Source organism: Staurois parvus, unplaced genomic scaffold, assembly GCF_062004578.1.
Source record: "Staurois parvus isolate SC_StPar_1 unplaced genomic scaffold, SC_StPar_1.0 ptg000578l, whole genome shotgun sequence".
Taxonomy (NCBI): Eukaryota; Metazoa; Chordata; class Amphibia; order Anura; family Ranidae; genus Staurois; species Staurois parvus.
In genome coordinates this window covers 346,549-359,116 of record NW_028318374.1, presented here as the reverse complement: position 1 = coordinate 359,116, position 12,568 = coordinate 346,549, and positions in this window count along the sequence as shown.

Below are 12,568 nucleotides of genomic sequence, written 5' to 3'. Positions count from 1 at the left end.
GCTCTGAAGAGCTGGCAACAACGAGCAGCGCTATACACCCCAATGGTTAATCAGCAGACACTAATGGCACTAGATCCCAGGATGAAAAGCCCAATACCAGCACTGGAGCATCCCACCAGACCCCAAGAATTAGGGCCCAAACATATTTTCCTGATGCCCTGGCAAACCCTTTATGGCTGCCTTCAAGTTCAGGATCAGCTTCAATACCCCCCTTTCACCCCATAGTCAGGTGTGCAGACCAATACTGAAAATTTTTCTGAAATTGATTTTTTTTATTTGTTTTTCCCTGCCGATTTACTATAATACATTGTGAACCAGACAAACCGTTTTTGCTCAGCAGTATATTACTAACAATCCCAGTACATCCTACGCCCGTCCTTTTCTATGGAAACGTTTCACAATGGAGGAGTTAAAATTGTTTTTGGGCCTTATGTTTAACATGGGGCTTACAAAAAGGACCGAATTGCATGCCTACTGGTCCACCAACCCAATCCATCATATGCTCATCTATTCTACTGTAATGTCTCGGTCTGATCTGATCATGCGATTCCTGTATTTCAATGATAACTCACAGTGATCTCCCCGAGATCATTCCAGCTATGACAAGCTATATAAAATCTGCCCCCTAATAAATTATTTTACTAAGAGATTTGCGGAGCTTTATGTCCCTCAGCAACAATTTGTGTGGATGAATCCATTGTCGACTTCACTGGCTGGCTGGGATGCAAGCATTACATTCCCAGTAAAAGGGCCAGGTATGGATTGAAGCTGAACAAGCTCTGCAAAAAAGCTACAGGATATGTGCATGCATTCCACGTGTACGAAAGCCAGCTCCAGCCCCGAGTACCCAACCTGCATTGGCACAAGTGGCAAAATTCTCTGGGACCTGGCATTCCCACTGTTCCAAAAAGGTTATCAAATATACCTTGATAACTATTATACCAGTCTGGCATCTGTACCAAGGTACCACCCAAAAAAATAGAAAGGGCTTCCCACAAAGTTTACTAACCACTAGGCTACAAAGGGTGGAATCCGCAAGTCTGAGAAACAAGGGAGTGTTGGCCACGAAGTGGAGGCATAAGAGAGATGTTTACGTCCTGTCCACCATCCACAATGAAACCTCTGTGGAAATTCACGGAAGACGCGGTCCCATCCAAAAACCTGAATGTATCCACGATTATAATCGGTTCATGGGGGGTATATTTAAATGATCAGATGCTACAGCCCTATTTGTCAACAAGAAAGTCCCTCTTCTAGTATAAAAAAGTTGCAATTTATTTTTTCCATTTGGCCATTTACAATGCATTCGTCATCTGTCAAAAGTCAACAGAAAGACCCACCACCCTCCTCAAATATATAGAAGAAATTATCACTGCCATGATCTACCAGCAAGTATCCCCCCTCCCCCCGAAAACATTTGCTCTGATTGTGTCAGCAGACTTCATGAGCAACATTTTCCAGAAAACATTCCACCCACAGAATCAGGAAGAAGACGGGTATGCGACAGAAGAGGAGTTAGGAGAGACACCAGTGTTCATTGTCCCCAATGTCCCTCCCAACCAGGCCTATGCATCGGAACAAGGGCGGACTGACCATTTGGAAACTCGGGCACTGCCTGAGGGCCCGGGGTCAGTAGGGGGCCCCATGAGATGCCCCTGGTACCTTTTTCATAGGCTTTTTTGAGTTTGGGCATGGAAACAGGGGCCCCATGATCCCCTATTGCCCGGGGGCCCCATGAGTTGTCAGTCCACCCCTGCATCGGAGACTGCTTCCGACATTATCACAACACTAAAATATTAGTTCCCCTTATTTTTAACAGCCTGCCATTTCCCAGTTTCTAAAATCCGTGATAATCGTTTGCCTGCTGCCTCGATTGACCATGCCTTTGCCTTCCATGTTAACTAACCCTGGTCTGTTTACCGATGATGCCTCTGCCTGCCGTCTGGATTGTTTCTAAACCATTTTTCTGCCTTCCACCTGAACTGACCCTGGCCTGTTTACTGGCAATGCTTTTGCCTGCCGTCTGGATTGTTTCTAAACCACATTTCTGCCTTCCACCTGCACTGACCTCGGCCTGTTAATCGACCATGTTTTTTGCCTGCTGCTTGAACTGATCTTTTGCCCTGCTACTGTAGTATTGGGATGCAAGATAACACAGGGGTCTCACCTATGGGAGGGGCCTTGGCCCTTGGCCCTGAACTAAGATAGCCTGGCTAACTCAAGCCCAGGCTGCTACTCAGCCTTCCTCTCTAAGAAAAAACTAGCTATGTCCCCCTGGCTACCTGGAGGGACATTACAAATGTAAAAAAATGTTTGGGCTTTACAACCACTTCAAGACGTTCAAGGAAAAAAAAGAAGCAATACCCATTCTTCCAACATGATCAGTTTCTTCAATTTCTCAGTGTTATATAATTGCAAAATCCTTTTTATTTCACTTTTCCTTATAGTTCCTGAAAGGCACACAATGAGAATCACTTGTACTTTGATTCAATAAAGTGAAATAAAGGTCGAAATGCGGCATAATGAAAGCTATTTGTCAGGAGGTCAAATGATGTGTTTATATCCTCAGTCAGCTCTTTCAGTCTGGAGGCAATTTTTGAAGACATTTTGGGAATATTACATCTTGCTTTTACAGTATCTGCAACAAACAAATTATTTCCACCTCTAAATGGATATCACAAAAAGGCAAGACAGAAATTCAACTGCTTGAAATGTTACCAATAACTCATACATTTCAAGTGCGGTATTTTACAACTAAAGTCCAAACATTCTGACCCCCCTAGAGAAATGATGCAGCATTAAAAAAAATGTAATCTGAAAGTCCCTTTTGCTTACCTAAATCCACAGTCATGTGATGTGTCAGCTCCTAAATTGTCTGTTGTCCAGCGGTGGGGTCCTCTAATGCAGTGGCCTTCAAACTGCAGCAAATGGGCCAGATGCAACCCTTTGCTTGCCTTTACCTGGCCCTTGGGGCACTGTTCCTCCAAATAGACACCAACAGTAGGACATAATTCCTGCCACTAACACCAATGATGTGGCACTATCCCTAACATTGATTCCAATGATGGGGCACTATTCCTCCAACTAGTACTAATGATGAGGCACGATTCCTCCTCCTACTGACCACAGACGCTATGTAATTGTTTTACTCCCACTGACCACGAAACTTGGGACATTGTTTATTTTCACTGATGCCAGGAACATTTCTCCTCCCACTAGCCACAATCTGGCCATTACTCTAAAGTCAGAAGGACAATAACCTGTCCTTTTGTTTAGAAAATTTAGGAACCCCTGCCCTATGCAACCATACATGTCACAACCATACAAGAGGGGCAGCAAAAAAGTTGTCTGAAGGCCCAGATTGCAGCACTAGATTACTGAAAAGGAGCCAGGGACACAGGTGAGTAAAAGATGGCAGTGGGATGTAGTATGGTGGGTACAAGTGATGGGGGGGGGGGGGGGAAACTTAGCACCAAAAGTTTATTTTTGAAAAACCAGCCTGTAAAAGGAAAAACATAATACCTGCCTCATTGACCATAATGCAGATCTTTGCCATTTTACGAAACTAAACTGGACAAATCATCTTCAGCATCCAACCCAATTCCAGAATGATAAATCACTGACTGTGCACTGTATTTCTTCTCACATTCTTCTACATCATCTCTTCTAGGACACAGTAGCGAGGAAGCCTCCAATCGTTGGCGCCACAATACAGAGTACAGCATGTGTACAGGAATGTAATCCTATTTCCCCCTTAGAGCCAGGCACACAGCATTTTCTTCACTCTTCCACTGGCTCATAAAACAGTCTAGGGGTTCTTTTTTTCCCTTTTAGGGTTTTTATTGGAATTGGTTAACCTGGATAGGGATAGGGTGCATGGGTTACCCCCAAAACTGTAGAACTGGATAACTTGAGGGCTTCTCTATTTCTGGCTGCACTTCACAAAACTGTTGGCTGCACTGTACACTGCTCAATGTTCCAAAGGGTCTCTATGCTGATGGTGACCTGTGCTCCTTCCAGAGTTTAAAAGCACTAACTCCTCAGAAATAGGGTTGCTTCCTCATTCAGTCACAGGATCATCGGTTGCCTCCTGCCGAAATCCACCAGGCTCTTCCTAGTGAGGGAGATTTAGACTTACACTACCTTAGGTTAGCTGTACTTTTTCCCACCAACTTCCTCCTGGCTATCTTCCGTGACCTTCTCCAGACCCAAGTTGACCCCTGCACTTGAATTTGTGAATAGGCCCTTGACATAAGCCTAGGTAGGACCCTGGTGTCTTCACAAAGGCTTCTTTAGCACTCCTGCCCCAAGGTGCAGAGCCCCTGCACATGGGTCTCCTCCTGCAGAACCAGACCCAGGAACACTGCCACTGTTGCACCAGCCTCAGACCATTTACGGCTTCCAACCATCCCAGCCTCATCCCTGCGGTGTCCCAGGAGCTTGACTAGCCTACACAGCTCCCTACCATCTCAGCCCATACCCATGGCATCCTAGGGGAATGGCCAGTAGTACATGCAGGATGGAGAAGAGCGGCTTCATATCCTTCCACAGATGAGCTTTTTACTTCTTGTTTCTTCTGAGTGTTTTTTATGCTATGCCAATAAACGCAGCATATAATCACTGCACTGGTGCCTCCTTTGTCCTATGCTTTGTCCATATTGTATATTGTTTATATTGGATATTGTATTATTCTGGAATAATCTACCTCTGTACGCCAGAACCTTTAATATTTTAGCAGCCCACTTTAAACTGGGAGGATACTACAGTCTACATCCAAAATTGTACCAGGTGCTGAAGCTTCTTTGGCCAGCCATTGGCAGCATGGCTGTAATGTATGTATTCACAGGGTCTCTTTTTTTGCCAGCACAGTCCAAGCACTATACAAAACATAATGCCTTGTTTCCTATCAGGCCAGTTCAGTTGCGGTGGTGTGTGTTGAACAGGGGCGAACTGACCATTTGGAAACTCGGGCACTGCCCGAGGGCCCGGGGTCAGTAGGGGGCCCCATGAGATGCCCCTGGTACCTTTTTAATAGGCTTTTTTGAGTTTAGGCAAGGACACAGGGGCCCCATGATCCCCTATTGCCCGGGGGCCCCATGAGTTGTCAGTCCGCCCCTGGTGTTGAATGAAAGTACGGCATATGGTCCACTACATCGCACAGTGCTGCGACCAAGAGAAATTAATGAAATTACACTGTTCATCTTTAAAAATGCAATGAGCCGAAATCGGGGGATCACACTGATGTCATCCTATCCAGCACCAATTGCTGCGTTCTAGCCCAACTGCTGGTGTGAATGGTCCCTGAAACACCTAGACAGAATAACAAATCATTTGGCCAATAAAAAAGTTCACATATCTTTATTTCAACAAAAAAGTAAATCTGTTAACATATTAATGCATACTACAAATCACCTACTAAAAAACTCAAAATCAATACACAATATTGAGCTGCAGTTTTCTATTCCTGCAATGTAATAATGGTTTCATTGCCAGTAGCATCATTATTACATTTGGAAATATTCATTGACCGAAAATAAGAAATAATGTGCGCCAGTGCATTTGCTGGATCCAAACACACTAGACAATGTCTGGTCAGCTGGGAGACAGAACTTGTGATATCTGCTAATACCCAGCAAACATTTTAATCACCTTTCATAGATGACAGGTAACCTTTTTGTGAGCTGCTGTGACATTTTAAGGCTATTTGGTAAATTATTGTTAACCTCCTTGGCGGTATGATTCTTTCCGATTTTTTGTGCTGAAAGCAGTACCATTTTTTTGCATGGAAATATGTAGTTTTTTATTGTACGGCTGTAATTTTTAGGAATAACTCACTGAAATCTGTCCGAACAAGAGTCTATTAAACATCCCGGGTATGATAAAATTTGAAACACGAAATCATAAATTTATAATTTAATAAATAATCATAAAAAATAATAATATAATAATAATAAATTTAATTCAATAATATAATCAAACCAAAAACACTGAAATTTGAAATACAGAGGCAAATTCACACATCACTGAGCAAAGTCGCAAAATCGTTTTCAGTGTCTGATGACAAATTTCCCCCACGAATCATTATCACTCAATTCTGCAAGTGGTTCTGATTTACTATCGCTGTTCTAAAACCGCTTTTGACGTAAAGGGACGCTTTTTGGACGCCATGGACTTTTCTAAGTTTCCAGGCAGAAAGAACATTCAAAATGCAGGCAGGGCACAGGACAAAGCAGTAGGGACAAAATATATGTGAAATGCATTGAAACAGCAATGACAGCAAAAATGACATTTTTTAAAAATTTCAAATTTCCCGCCGGTTCCGGCGCCCGTACGTCCCGACATCACAGGGACCGGAACACAGAAGCCAGATGCCGGCATTGGCCGGAGGAGATGGCCGGGGACGCTGCAGGGGACACATCGCGGGAGCGAAGGACAAGCTAAGTGCTGCAGGGACCCCCAGAGCAACGCCACATGGTAAGCCCGAGTGTAGCTCGGGGTTACCGCTTTTGGTATAGAAATTTTACCCCGAGCTACACTTGGGATTACCGCTAAGGAGGTTAAAGCTCAATTTCACGTACAAAAAAAAGTTCATAAAAATATTCCTCCATAGCCACAAAGGATATATATAAATCCAATTGATGTGCACCAAATGTCTTTCTAAACCCAGATATTACCAAATAAAGCAGCAGTGACATCATCACTGTGGAGCATGTGACCTGTGCAGAGAGAAGAGTTGTGGGAGGGGCCCATCAGGCCCCACCCACTATAGGCAGCCAGCAAATAACTACAGGAGGGGGCAGCAACAAGACCAGTCCCCCTGCACAAGGAGAGAGAGCAGCAAAGAGCGGTCTTTATTACAGGAAACTCTGCACAGAGGGAAAGTCTCACACTGGATTACTGCACAGATCTGAAAGGAATAGACAAAATACACTGAGATTCAAGAAAAAATATGCATAGCTCTAGTACAGTGGTTCTTAACCTGGGTTCGATCGAACCCCAGGGGTTCGGTGAGTCAGTCTCGGGGGTTCGGCGGAGGTGACCCACACCCGACTCATATGATTTGTGATGACATGCCCAGTGGTCGGCAAGCCACGGCTCTTGTGTGCCGGGCGCCCACTCCCCTCCCTCCTCTCGGGCGGCAGGGACTCAAATGCAATGATTGGCCAGTCTCGCTGCCACTCACATCCTGATAGCCAGTGATTGGCTGTCAGGATGTGTGTAGGCGGGGCAGCGTGACGAACGTGAGAGGAGCTAGGCTCCTCTCACAGTCCGCCCTGAAGACCGGAACGGCGCGGGAATACAGCGAGAGGAGAGCAAAGGTAAGTGAATTGACACAGGGGGGACTTGGGGACTTAATATGGGGGATGAATTAATATGGGGAATGAATTACTATAGGGGGGATGAATTACTATATGGGGGATGAATTACTATATGGGGGATGAATTATTATATGGGGGATGAATTACTATATGGGGGATGTATTACTATATGGGGGATGTATTACTATATGGGGGATGAATTACTATATGGGGGATGTATTACTATGGGGGATGAATTACTATATGGGGGATGAATTATTATATGGGGGATGAATTACTATATGGGGGATGTATTACTATATGGGGGATGTATTACTATATGGGGGATGAATTACTATATGGGGGATGAATTACTATATGGGGGATGTATTACTATGGGGGATGAATTACTATATGGGGGATGAATTACTATGGGGGATGAATTACTATATGGGGGATGAATTACTATATGGGGAAGGAATTACTATAGGGGGGATGAATTACTATATGGGGGATGAATTACTATATGGGGGGATGAATTACTATGGGGGATGAATTACTATATGGGGGATGAATTACTATGAGGGGTGAATTACTATGGGGGATGAATTACTATATGGGGGATGAATTACTATATGGGGGATGAATTACTTTGGGGGATGAATTACTATATGGGGGATGAATTACTATGGGGGATGAATTTTCATACCGTTTGTTACAACATATCTTTGCGAGCAATCCTTTTCGAGGATGCTGGACATAAAGACGAAGAAAAGGAACAGACTTTGTTGCGAAAATGACATGAGAGTGGCACTTGCCAAGGTAATGCCACGCATTTCTGAACTGGCCTCTGAAAGACAACAGCAGAAGTCACACTGATTTGCGGTAAATATTCATTATTTTGTTTTTGTGTGAAAATCATGTTTTAATGGTTTTGTTCTTTGTTCTTAATGGTTTTGTTCATTTTGTGCACCTATGTATAAATATATACCTATGTTTTGAATTTTAAAAATCATATTTTTTTTTTCCAATTAAGAAGGGTTCGGTGAATGCGCATATGAAACTGGTGGGGTTCAGTACCTCCAAAAAGGTTAAGAACCACTGCTCTATTTAGACAATATATGCTTATCCTGGAGTTCAGCTTCAAAGCAACCACTATTCCTGAGTCACATCCATAGAAAAGCATGTTCCCTGACAGCATGCTGCAGAGAAGGACCCTTGTTCTTTGATTGGAAGCAGTGGTCTCTCTGTAGTGGTCAGACATGCCCCCTACTACTAGAGCAATCAAATCAGCAAGGACCGTGAGCTTTGCTAAATGGAGAACTATGGGGAATGTTTATCAATGAGGAATTGCTCTGGGGCCATCCTAAAAGAAATATAAACAAATTCTGACTTTTAAAGTCAGTTTACATCTACATCTCAGCATTCTGAATTTTAATCTTTAAGTCTAACCTTAAGAATTCTGATGTTTCATGTCATAATTCTGATTTTTAACCTCAGCTTTCTGACTTTAAATCTCTGACTTGAAATTGCAGAATTCTGACATTTAATTCCAGAACTGTGACTTTTAGTGCCCGGTCATACCAGTGCAATTGCAGGTGTGATTGTGAATTGAAATCGCACCTCAAATCTCATCTAATGAATGTGAATGTCAGTGTCTTAACAATTGGCATTTGCTGCAGTGTGATTTCTAAAGTAGTTCTTGTATTACTTTTTCTGCCGTTTTGTTGCGATTTCACATACATAGAATATAATGGAAATTGCACTGCAAATTGCAAGAAATCGTTGAAAATCTTCACAAGTAGCAATGAAGTCTTCAGAAATCACACCTCAAATTGCACTGAAATTGCACACAAATCACAGCGGTGTGACTGGTGACTTAAAATCAGAATTAAGGCTTTAAAAGTCCGAATTTTGTTTAACAAATCTCTTCTGGGATAGCCCAATGGCTCTTCCATACTCCAGAAAAAAAAAGTTGATACTTGTAGACTAAGTTTTGGTCTAAGCATTTTTAAATATTATACACACCACTCTATCAAAGCATACCTAAAGTCAAATGTTTTTATAATTTTGGAAGCAGTAGAGGAAAAATACATTTTTTATGTATGTGTGTATTTATTTATTTATTTACTGGTGTTCCATTGGGGAAGTGTTACTTCCTTCAGATCACATGGGAAATGATAGGAAATCACCCCAAACTGAGGGAAATCCCCTCTAAGACAGTTCTTGGCAGAACAAGATTTCCCCTCACCAGCTGTTCTGGTGACAACTCCTACATTTGGATTTCCCATTACTTTCCATTTCAGAGACAGTGGGAGTTGAAGCTTTCCTTTGTAAAGAATACCCAATCACATGCAAGGAAAGTAAAAGAAAAAATGTTTTTTGCTTGCACATGATTGGATGATGGAAGTTGGCAGCGCTTTCCCTCATTTATTAAACTCTGGAGCAACTTGCAAAGTACACAGTCTATGTGCCTTTATTAAATCTGACAACTCATGGGGCCCCTGGGCAATAGGACCCTGTGTCCTCACCCACACTCAAAAAAGCCTATGAAAAAGGTACCAGGGGCATCTCATGGGGCCCCCTACTGACCCAGTGCCCGAGTTCCCAAGTGGTCAGTCCGCCCCTTAATCAACCCTGATGGCTATCAATACTAATATAGAAGGTGATCTTCACAAAGACATTGGGGTTGATTTACTAAAATTTTAGAGTGCAAAATCTGGTGCAGCTCTGCCTAGAAACCAATCAGCTTCCATTTTTTTTTTTTTTGTCAAAGCTTAATTGAACAAGCTGAAGTTAGAAGCTGATTGGCTATCATGCACAGTTACACCAGATTTTGCACTCTTCAGTTTTAGTAAATCAACTTCATAGACAGCAATAAAAACATGACAGCGGTGCTGGCTGGTCTGTACCTTATCCAAAAGGAAAAAAAGTTTTGGCTTTAGAAACACCCCAGATATTATCTGTGCACATGTGATGTGTGCTCGCCCATCTTCCATCTCCTTCCCACTAATCCTATAACAGTATACTGTATAAATCACAATGTACTCCCAGCATGTTTGCATTGTTTGAGCCTGAGGTCCCCTTTAGTAAATGAAGTTCATCTGATTGTTCTGCATCTTCCAGACACAAGAATTCGGCACATATTTTTGACACATTCTGCAAAACATCAGTAGACAGAAATTTCCAGACATAACCCCATTTTATACAATCTGCACTTCTCTGGAAAAAAAAGTCTTAATGAGTTCCATAATGTTGCTAAATGTCCTTTGTACCAGCCTGCCAAAAAGATACAAAAGTACAAAGAAAAAGCAGAGCCCTTATCTTGTTTTCCTTGATTGTTTGAAGTTTGGATAAAAATAAAATCTGAAAAATGTATTTTCTGAGGTTTCTGATGACACAAATATCTGTTGCAGCAATACATGTGTAGAAAAACAAATGAAGCAAAAACAAAGTCTTAATGTACAGTCATGGACAAAAATATTGGCACCCCTGCATTTCTGTCAGATAATCAGGGGCGGACTGACCTTTTTCGAAACTTGGGCACTACCCGAGGGCCCGGGCTCAGTAGGGGGCCCCATGAGATGCCCCTGGTACCTTTTTTATAGGCTTTTTTTAGTTTGGCCAAGGACACAGGGGCCCCATGATCCCCTATTGCCCGGGGGCCCCGTGAGTTGTCAGTCCGACCCTGCAGATAATAACCCACTTTGCCCAGATAATTGTTGCAATTACAAATGTTTAGGCATTCTCATGTTTATTTCTTTTGTTTGTATTGGTATGACACAAAAAAAAGTTGAGAAACAAAATGCCAAATCTGACACATTCCACGCAAAACCCCAAAAATGGACTGGAGAAAATTATTGGCACCCGCAATGTAATATTTGGTAGCGCACCCCATGGAAAAAAATAACTGAAATCAATGGCTTCCTGTAACCATCAATGAGTTTCTTCCACCTCTCTACTGGAATTTTGGATCACTCTTCTTTCGCCAACTGCTCCAGGTCTCTCAGATTGGAAGGGTTCCTTTGCCCAATTGCTGTTTTGAGATCTCTCTACAAAAGCTCTATGGGTTTGAGGTCTGGACAGTTCAGTCTAAAACCATTTCTGGGGCTTTTTGACGTGTGCTTTGGGTCATTGTCCTGCTGTAAGACCCATGACCTCTGACGGAGACCCAACTTTCTGACACTGGGCCCTACGTTGCACCCCAGAATTCTTTGATAGTCATCAGATTGCATAATGTCATGCACACGGTCAAGACATCCAGTGCCTGAAGCAGAAAAGCAATCCCAAATCATCAGTGAACCTCCACCATGTTTGACTGTAGGGACTTTATTCATTTCATTAAAGGTCATGCTTCTTTTTTTGAAAACAGTAGAATTATGAGCTTTACCAAAAAGTTGTAATTTTGGTTCATCTGTCCTCAGCACATTCTCCCAAAAACATTTTGGCTTTCTCAGGTAAGTTTTGGCAAACTCCAATCTGGTTTTTCTATGTTTCTGTGTCAGCAGTGGGGTCCTCCTGGGTCTCCTACCATAATATCCCATTTCATTCAGATGGTGACGTATAGTGCGAGCTGACACAGTTGTACCCTGTGCCTGAAGGTCAGCTTGAATTTGTTTGGAAGTTGATCAAGGTTCTTTAGCCACCATTCGAACAATCCTTTGTTGCAATCTTTGATCAGTTTTTCTCTTTCGTCCACGTCCAGGGAGATTAGTTACAGTGCCATGGGCTGTAAACCTCTTGACAATGTTGTGCACAGTGGACACGGGAGCATTAACATACAAGAGATGGACTTGTAACCTTGAGATAGTCCATGCTTTTCCACAATTTTTGTTCTCAAATCCTCAGCAATTCTTTGCTGCTTTCTCTTATCCATTTTCCATGTGGCACACAGAGACACACAACAGAAAAGTTGAGTCAGCTTTTCACTATTTTAACTGGTTGCCAGTGTGATTTTTATATTCTCAGAACCTGTTAATTGATACAGGTGAGTTTAATAACAAATTACAGGAGCATCACAAACTTGGAATGCAATTATTTCTTACAATTTTGAGAAGGTGCCTATAATTTTGTCCAGTCCATTTTTGGGGGTAGAATGTATCAATTTTGGCTTTTTGTTTCTCCGCTTTTTTGTGTCATACCAATACAAACAAAAGAAATAAACACGAGAATGCCAAAACATTTGTAATTGCAACAATTTTCTTGGTGAAGTGGTGTGTTATCTGATAGAAATGAAGGGGGACAAGATTTTTGGCCATGACTATAAAATT